The sequence below is a fragment of the Coptis chinensis genome, chromosome 5, assembly GCF_015680905.1.
Source record: "Coptis chinensis isolate HL-2020 chromosome 5, ASM1568090v1, whole genome shotgun sequence".
NCBI lineage: Eukaryota > Viridiplantae > Streptophyta > Magnoliopsida > Ranunculales > Ranunculaceae > Coptis > Coptis chinensis.
In genome coordinates, this window is record NC_141460.1 from 96,429,022 (window position 1) to 96,438,478 (window position 9,457).

Here is a 9,457-nt window from a genome sequence, read left to right on the forward strand (position 1 = left end):
ATAATATACCATAGCGATTCTAACGCAATAATGCTCGCCATGCCCCTGCTCTTGGAATTCCCACTTTGGTTTGGTCTTCCATGATGAATAAATACATATATTGGTGTGTTTGTTAAATTTTAACTCATGGAAAGGAAAGGAAATAAAATGGGTGGTCCACTATGGAATGGAATGGAAATGAAATAATTTTAAATGGTATGTGTTTGGTAAACTGGGGAAAGGAATAATCATATTTGTTTGCAAAAGTTATGGAAAGGAATAATTGTATTGTTGGGTCATGGGTGTATTAGTAGTAAGTCCCTATCTATCTATTTCCTTTCCTTTCCTTTCCACAAAATTTTCAGGGGTTAGCTAAGGACACAAAACCTTTTCCATTTCCATGATTTTGTTTCCATATGAAAAAGCCCATTTCATTTCCATGGGTAAACAAACGCCTTAAAAACTATGGAAAAGGTGGACCACTCTTATTTTCCTTTCCTTTCCATAGTGTTTCCATCATAACAAACACACCCTATAATTTCCATTCAAAGGCAAATTGAACAAACCATATATATGTAATATTGTAATATATGTAATATAATATTGCAATATATATCTATAGTAGAGAAGGTGAATAAAGATTTTACCAAGCGATGATAAATAGCTCCTTGCCAATTCAGATAGAACTTGCAGCTCAGCACTTTCCATCACCACCTCCAAGTTTGGGACCCTTTGATGCAGCACCACCCTTGGGCACTTTACTCTGAGTCTTCTGTGACTTGGCCATCACCTCAGCTTTCTTTGCTTTCTTTTTAATCCTTTGTCTTCTTTATCCTCTCTTTGATTTCATTGTCCCCCAAAATAAAATAATGGTTAATACAATGCAAAAAAAAAAAAAAAAAAAGGCTTGGAAGTTGAATACAGCATTGTGCACATGCTCATAACAGCAAAAGACAAATTCCTCCTAGCCATCATCAAAGAAAGGAGAAAAACAGCTTACCGGAGAGCGGCTTCACGAGTTGCATCAGGAGCTTTAGTCTTCTCAGTTCTTTTCTTCTGGATAACCTCCAAGGTAGCACCAACAATAAACCTTGAGTATGGCTTCTTTGTGGCGTGACGCCTTGTCTTTACAGCCTCTGCAGCAATGTCCTGCCATGCGTGCGAAATAAGACAAAAAATTTAAAATCAACCATGAAGACATATGCATGGCCAATAACACCAATGACAGGGCAAGAAGAAAAATATAAACTCACCTTCTTATGTTGCTTCCTATACGTGGCCGTCCAGGTAAGCTTTGAAGGCTTGAGGCGGTTGTGGAAGTACCTCTTACATTTTGAAATTAAATAGAGGAAAACCTGAGGGCATGAAAGAAGAACAATTTACTTGAAAAGTTTGGAAAATGAGATTGCCACGTAAACTACAACCATACATGAACGAAACTATTACTACCATAACTTACCTGAGAATCAGCGCACATAAATCTGATACCCCTGCCAAGATATATCTTAGCACCACTGAAACGGCAGAGTTCAGTCCTGAAAAGAATTCAAAGTCATTATCAAGATTCAGGAGCTAACCAAAGAAATAAGACCATGCAAAAAAAAAATAAAAAATAAAATAAAAATTGAAGTACCAAAGTTCATGCCTTATCCAGTTGATACATGAACATTAGGGTGTTTCGAGTTAGTTTGGATATTACTCAACTATGCCTCTGACTCCATAACTTGAAGAGTTAAAACTTATAATCAATTTAGTAGGAAGTTGAACACCATATAAGTTGTAACATAACAATAGACTCATGAAGCCTAGAAATGAACCGATTAGACCCTCCAACAATTGCAACTTTTTTGAGTTAATACCCAAAACGGCTTTAAAATTTCTTGAAAAACCCCATGAAATACCCAAATACCAATAACCATTTTCAGCAACCTCTACTAACCTTCATCGCCGCCGTTGATCATCATGTCTGTAATTTGGGGATTGCAATGAGCTTTGATATCTCTAATCCTCATGCTTCTCTAATTCTTTTTGAAAATCGCGGATTTAACAGACTCAAAACTAAAGGAAGAAAACGTAAGCAATCAAATAAAATTTGTAAGAACATATGCCGAAGACTCGTACGTAGCTGTTATTGGCAAATCCCACAACATAATATAGCTGTTTCAGAACACGGCAAATCCCACAACATAATAGTAAATTAAGCAATAGTTGTAGCACGTGCTATAGGCAAAATAGACTGAAGCGAGTAACCCGTCAGAAACAAATAATAGTAGAACTCGAGAAATATTAACAGCACGTGCGATGTCCCCTCTCCTTAATGTTATTACACCTCTGATGATATGATATGGCTTCAATACAACCAAACAACAAAACTATTGTACGAAAGAAGTAACATACTTGTGAGGAAATAGCTTGAGTCACTGTATATTTAGTTTCAGTTTTGAACTGCCTCCACAAAAACTTGCATTGAATTGGTGTAATCAGAACATCCTTATTGGGGAGACCTAAGAAAACTTTTCTTTAACACACTACTCAGGAACTATTACCTAAAGACAAAAACATAGAAGGAAAGAATATAATACCTCTTCCCATATGTTTGAGGCAAGCGGATCTGCAGAGATTCCTACACTGCTCTGTTGAGACCCAGGAACAAAAACAGTTCCATCCATTAGAGAAGAAAATAGTACATTCTCAATCTTATCTGATTTGTCTTCCAAGCGTAATGCAACCATTACAAACAAAATCTTCAAGGACTGCAACACATTAATACTAATTTGGTGACCGTTACAACAAAACCACATGCAGATGATTATGAAACTCAAAATCCTGTGCCTAAATGTATAAAATAGTATTCAGAATAGTAATACCGCAGCACGTGCATCTTTTGTTATTTTCCTAATGTCTTCCTTCCCAGTCCAAACCCTTGGCATTGAATCATTGTCATGACTGAACACTGTTGAAAACCAAAACGTAAAAAAAGATGGTTAAAAACAAAATAAAGGAAAAATGAAGTAGATACAAAGTTTATAGGATGAACAGAGGTACCTATCCTACATTCGGATCAGCACCTTCCCAGCTTCTTCTTTTGCTTTTTTCTCCACAAGACTTCTCGCGAATTGCTGTAGATCCAGAACCATTCCATTATAAGTCGCTTGGTCCAACTCAAAACCAGAGAGGGAAGTTGAGAACTTTGCAAGAGCAGACTCAGTTTCACATCGAAGTAATCTTCTAATTGATGCCCAAGTGTCTCGACCATAAACATCTAATAGGGATTCCACGGGTTCAATGAGCTGAGTGCTTCACTGAGTTGTTTCTACAAATCATAAAAGCATCATTGATGAATTTTCAGTTCAAAGTAGCAGGTGTATCAAGGACGATATTTCTACGGGTTCAACATGCTTTAATTGGAGTGATTACAAAAATGAAATCTTAGGTACAATAATATTTGGCTTTCAACTCTAACAATTAATTTCTCACTACGGACAGATGTTGCATGTGCTTCTATATCACGTCGAAGTTTTTCTCTGACTTTTGTAGGATTCCAGTTGGTTTGTTGTATGGCAGCATCTGGAAATCAAAACACACATGAGCTGGGTATTAAGCATGTATATCGGCAACACAACAAACATAATTTAATACTTCAAAAGAAACTTTTTCAATTGGACATCACAACTCATGGTTGTAAAGAAGTTTGTCAACTGTCTATAGCCCAAGAATGACACCATTATAAGTTAACAAATTGGATAACTATAGATTTGAGTTAAGCCCACTTGCAGCTCCTTTATCAAATTCAAACATGCAAGACTGGGTAGACACATGAACTGATGCAGCAAATGGTTCTCCTTTGTTAAATGAATTTTCTAGTCCTTTCTTAAAATGCTCAAAAGCTCTAGACCTTAGATGCCCCCAACATGCACTGGTGAGCAGGCTGCACATACTGCACAATACATAAACAACAGTTATTACAGGAAAGACAACTTTAAGCTACAATCCACAAATACTTATTAACATGCACACAAACCTTCAGCGTTATTTTTTTTTCTTTAACTGACAAACACGTTTTTATATTGAGTTCCCGTAGGGCCACAAGTAACACAAACCTTATTTACTCAGCAATACAAATATAAAAATGACAGAACTCATGTCATTTCACTCTTGATGATAAAAGCGAAGATCACAATGCTGGATGAAAACTAATAAAATGTTGAACTATTGCCAATGACCACGTCATATCCTGTTGCATCCATAACTCAATTCTGACTCCTTTAAATGACTCCGTGTCTCCCTCCCTATAACTGGACACAGTTGATTTTTATAACACATCAATTTTTTATGATACTGGTTTAAGTAACTTACATTCTTTACTAACCTTAAATTTGTAATTTGCACTTCGGAAGTATGGTTTCAAACATGAATCCAAATAGATCTTCTATTCTGCTCTTGGGTTTAGGGTTTTTATTCTGCTCTAATAATAATCGGCAGCAGAGAGACAATCAGGTATTTTTTTTTTTGTGGCTTTCAGTTTGAGGGAGAGCAAATTAGGGGAGATTTGGCAATGAGAAATAATAAGAATAATAACGGGGAAAGTTCCATTGAAGAGGTTGAGTGCTAAGTTTTAAATTATTCAATCATTTCTTTTACAAGCCACATCGTTTCACTTGAGAACTGATTCAAAGAGCAAAGAAGTTTACTAATGGGCTCATTCGGTTGCATTCAACATCCACCACATATATATCAACTATTGCTATATCTTGGCAATCACCCCCTCCTCCGTTTCTAAAATTTAATGTGGATGGACCTTTAATGCGTCTTAAGGAATACTGATTTTAGAAAGGTCCACATATGTAGTGCTTTCCTACTTGGAATTTGTAGAGGATCAAGAGACAACCGTATTTGAGAACCAGTTTATACTTAGCTCACAAGTTAAAGATGTCGAATGTGATCTTTGAAACTGACTCACAATATATGTACGATTGCATTGTGAGGAATTCTCAACTCATTCCTTGGGATGTACGATCAGTAATCACAGATATCAAGGAGCTACTAGCTTCAAACACAAGTTTTAAACTTAACTGGAGCTATAGAGAGAGCAATTTTGTGGCTGACAAGTTTGCCAAAATTGGTTCAGATCAGGGGCTGCTGATGCTAATTGGTGGACAAATTCTATTCCTATTCGGGAGGAATTACCTGAAGCTGAAGCTTTGTCTCAACTTTCGCTGGGACAGACATGAGAGCACCTCTCACTGTTTCTAGTTTAAACAGTCCCTTTGTAAATTGAATCACCCCAATATTGTTAATGTTGTGAATATATGACTGCGGAAACAACGTTACCCACTAGAAACGGATCAATCCAACACAAGGATCAATCCTTCTCAATAGACAAGACTTCAACACCCTCCAAGCAATATCCCAACACTTCTCAATATCAAATAACAAGTATATAAAGTAAAACAAACCACAAGACGAGATATATCGTGGTTCGGCAATTTGCCTACTTCCACACTGCGAGTTCCAAGCTTTACTAGATGTCCGGAGTAACATATTACAAGTCTCTCAATTCACTCATAAAGAATGAATACTCAACTCAGAAAGAATTGCTCTCTTATAATCTCTCTCTTTCTTGGTTTTGGAAAAGTTAGGTTTCTACTGAGAAAAACCTATTTTTTATACTATTTCGGAAAAGCTTAGAAGCTTGATGAATTCTGGCTGAAATTGGTTGGGCTGGTCGGCGCTCATCGAAGCTGTGGTGCTCTTAAAACACTGGAGGTTGGGCTGGTCGGTTCCACATCGTAGGGCGTAGCGCCTAAAAGATGGAGGTCGCACCCATGGCTTGAGCGCTCTAGCCATGAAAAAGAAAAAAACGCCTTTTTTCTCTACATTCTCCACCTCGGTGAGCTTTTAACACATAAAACCAAGCCGAACACATCCAGCAAGGAAGACTCGCAGTCAACTGCCCCGAAGGACTATGCCCACACAGGGCTCTTTCAAACATGTAGGATTTGGAGCAAGTCCAAACAGTGTTGGAACTTAACTCCGGTGACAACTTTCGTCAACATATCAGCAGGATTGTCATGGGTGTCCACTTTCTCAAGTGCTACATCACCATCCTCAACGACATCCCGTATAAAGTGATAACGGACATCAATATGCTTGGTCCGAGCATGATGAACTTGGTTCTTCGCCAAATGAATAGCACTCTGACTATCACAATAGAAAGCAATACTGTTCTGCTCAATACCCATATCATCTAGAAGACCTCGAAGCCATAGTGCCTCTTTCACTGCCATATACTCTGCCTCAGTAGTAGATAGAGCAACTGTAGCCTGTAGCATAGACCTCCAACTAACCGGTGCACCATGCATCATAAACACATAACCAATAGTCGATCGTCGTCTATCTAGATCACCTGCATAATCAGAATCCACAAACCCACTGACATAACAAGTGCCTCCACCATAAGCTAATCCCACATCCAAGGTACCCTTTAAGTACCTTAGTACCCATTTCACTGCCTCCCAATGCTGCTTCCCAGGTTTTGCCATATACCTGCTTACAACACTAACTGCCTGTGAAATGTCTGGGCGTGTGCACACCATAGCATACATCAAACTACCCACGGCACTTGCAGATAAGGAATATTAGCCATATGCTTTTGTTCCTCCCCGAACTAGGAGAGAACTTAGTGAAAGCCTAAAATGCCCAACTAAAGGTGTAGAAACCGACTTTGCATTCTCCATACCAAATCGTGAAATTACTTTTTTGAAGGTATTTCTTCTGAGATACAACTATCCGTCGCTTCTTCCTATCTCTGTCAATCTCCATGCCCAAGATCTTCTTGGCTCCACCTAAGTCTTTCATCTCAAACTTCGAGCTAAGTTGAGATTTCAACTTGTCTATCTCCACCATGCTTTTGGAAGCAATAAGCATGTCATCCACATAAAGCGGAGATAGATGAAGTCATTACCACGAAGCCTTCTAAAGTAGACACAGCAGTCATACTTACTTCAGGTGTACTCATGTTGCATCATGAATGTGTCAAAGTGCTTGTACCATTGCCTGGGCGATTGCTTTAACCTATACAGTGACCGATTCAATTTGCATACATAATCTTCTTTCTCAGCAACGACAAACCCTTCAGGTTGTCTCATATAGATCTCTTCTTCCAAGTCCCTATGCAAGAAAGCAGTTTTCACATCAAGTTGCTCTAACTCCAAGTTGAAGTGAGCAACTAAACTCAATAACACACGAATGGACGTATGTTTGACCACCGGGGAAAATACCTCATTGTAGTCGACTCCTTCCTTCTGTGAAAAACCCTTTGCTACCACTCTTGCCTTGTACCCGATCTTGTCGGACTCGGGGAAGGACCTCTTTCTTTCGAACACCCATTTCTTTGTCGATAGTCCTTTTGCCCTTTGGCAATAAAACTAGGTCCCATGTGTGATTTTTATCAAGAGATTCCATCTCGCTTGCATAGCTACCAACCAATCTACGTAATGAGCATCTCTAACAACTTCCTTGAAGCTATCTGGCTCATCATCTTCGATATTCAGTGCATATGCCACTAAATCCACCTGACCATAGTGTTTCACCGGCTTCCCATGCCCATACTTGTGCACTTCTTTAACTTGCCTCTGTGGCCTAGGGTCAGCCATTACAAGTTGCGGATGCTCTTGCTCTTCTTCCTGTTGCTGTGTGGTTCCATCATTTGGTACCTCATCATGATCTAACCAGTCATCTACCGCATCAGACAACTCAAGCTCAGTAGCTTGAACTTCTATAGACTCACCATTCTGCCCAGCTACTTCCGGCTTACTGAAAGATAACATGGGAGTCTCATCAAAGGTAACTTCTCTGCTGACCAGGAACTTGTGGTCTTCTAGACACCATGATAAGTGCTCAAAAAGTACTATTTAACCCTCGATTATGCCTCTTGTTTAGCCATCTTAGTGGACTAATAGTGTTTATAAGTTGTGTTTTAAGACTCTACAGGTAAAAAGAGAGTTTTTGTAGAATATTAGAGAAAATGGGGTAAAACGAAGCAATTCGGAGCATTAAGTATCACATGGGAGGCCCGTGGACAATCATGGAGAAGGCCAAGGAATTGGAGCTGTTAAATATGTGACTTGGACCTATATTAAAGTCTATTTGGAAGCCCAAGGCCAAAGGGTTCGTTGTTTGGACCAAAGCCCGCAAAAGAGGATAGAAGGATAAGTAAGAAGAGAAAATCGGCTTATGCGTCGGGACGATGGATCGGCGTCGACGCATTGATTGAGTCCGGACGATAGATCGAAGCGTCGACGCATTGATTAAGTCCAGGGACGCATGAATAACGCGCCCGAGACGCATGATAAAATTACTTGTAGCCAATTCCTTTCGGTTTTGGACATGAAGTTGGACTCACGAAAGAAACCTATTTGTATTAGGAAACAAATGACGGTTTGGAATGCTTCTAGAGCTCATTGTAACCCTATAAATAGAGGACCTAAGTGCCTCATGTAATTGGCCAATTCACTTATATTCTTGTCTCGGAACTCGAAGAGAGAGTCTTAATAAATTATTCTTTCTAGTCTTATGTTCTTCAACTCTCTTCTTCTCGTTCTTTCGTGTTCTTCCTTCTTTATGGAAGGCTAATCTTCTCCTTCAAGGGAGAAGATGAAGCCGATCTTAAAGTTTAATGATTCTTCGGGTTCATGGTGTTCTTCAATCGGGTTAGTTCTTTATGTTTGTAGTTATTAGTTCCATTTGCCACTTGAGGGGGATGGAAGTATAGAAACGAGGGTTTATGTTTTGCAATATTAATATCATGTTAGTGTTCTTTACTTTTCTTCTAGTAGTATAATTCTTTAGAGTTAGGGAAGTATTCTTTGTGTTGCCCTAGAAGGGGTAGCTCGAGTGGGTGCCTATTAGGAAGTACTCCTTGATGTTGCTCTTGGTAATACATTGAATGGGTGCCCGAGCTTACATAAAAAGGAAAGAAGATATTAATAGCATAAACATAGGAACAACCTTTAAGTAGAATTAATTGTTAACGATGTTTAGTTCAAAGTGGTATCGGCACTTCATTTCGATTGCCTAATTGTAGTCTACTTGTAAGAACAACCATGAAGCAGAAGATCATAGATTAAAAGTATTGGTGGATTCTAATCTCTTGAATTCCCTCTCTTATAAATTCTCAATAGTTTAGTTAGTTTAGCTTAGTTTAGCATTAGAATCTACAATCTCTACAATATTAGTTTTTAATCCCTCAAACCCCCTTTCCAGTCCTGTTCTTCACATAACATACACTTAAAAGTGGAACGATACCCTACTCATCCTTTACTTATTGAGGGATAGTTAGGTTTTGATACGCTTCTCTTTTGTTCAACGATCATATACCATCTACATACACAAAAAGAGGTAGTGTGAATGGCGCCGCTGCCGTTTTAAGTTGTTTATGTTTAAGGTTTTCTTTCAAGATTAGAATTTTGGATCTTGA

General features: G+C 38.6%; 1 pseudogene across 1 annotated transcript; it reads right to left on the reverse strand.

Annotated features, from left to right (window-relative positions):
• Positions 1-632: 632 nt before the first annotated feature.
• On the reverse strand, positions 633-7,670 carry LOC147500570 (large ribosomal subunit protein eL24y-like; annotated as a pseudogene). Its single transcript, XR_015194705.1, has 5 exons — positions 7,631-7,670; positions 1,439-1,521; positions 1,233-1,334; positions 980-1,128; positions 633-828 (listed from the first exon to the last, which is right to left on the reverse strand). The product of XR_015194705.1 is annotated as a large ribosomal subunit protein eL24y-like (transcript).
• Between the last annotated feature and the right edge of the window lie 1,787 nt (positions 7,671-9,457).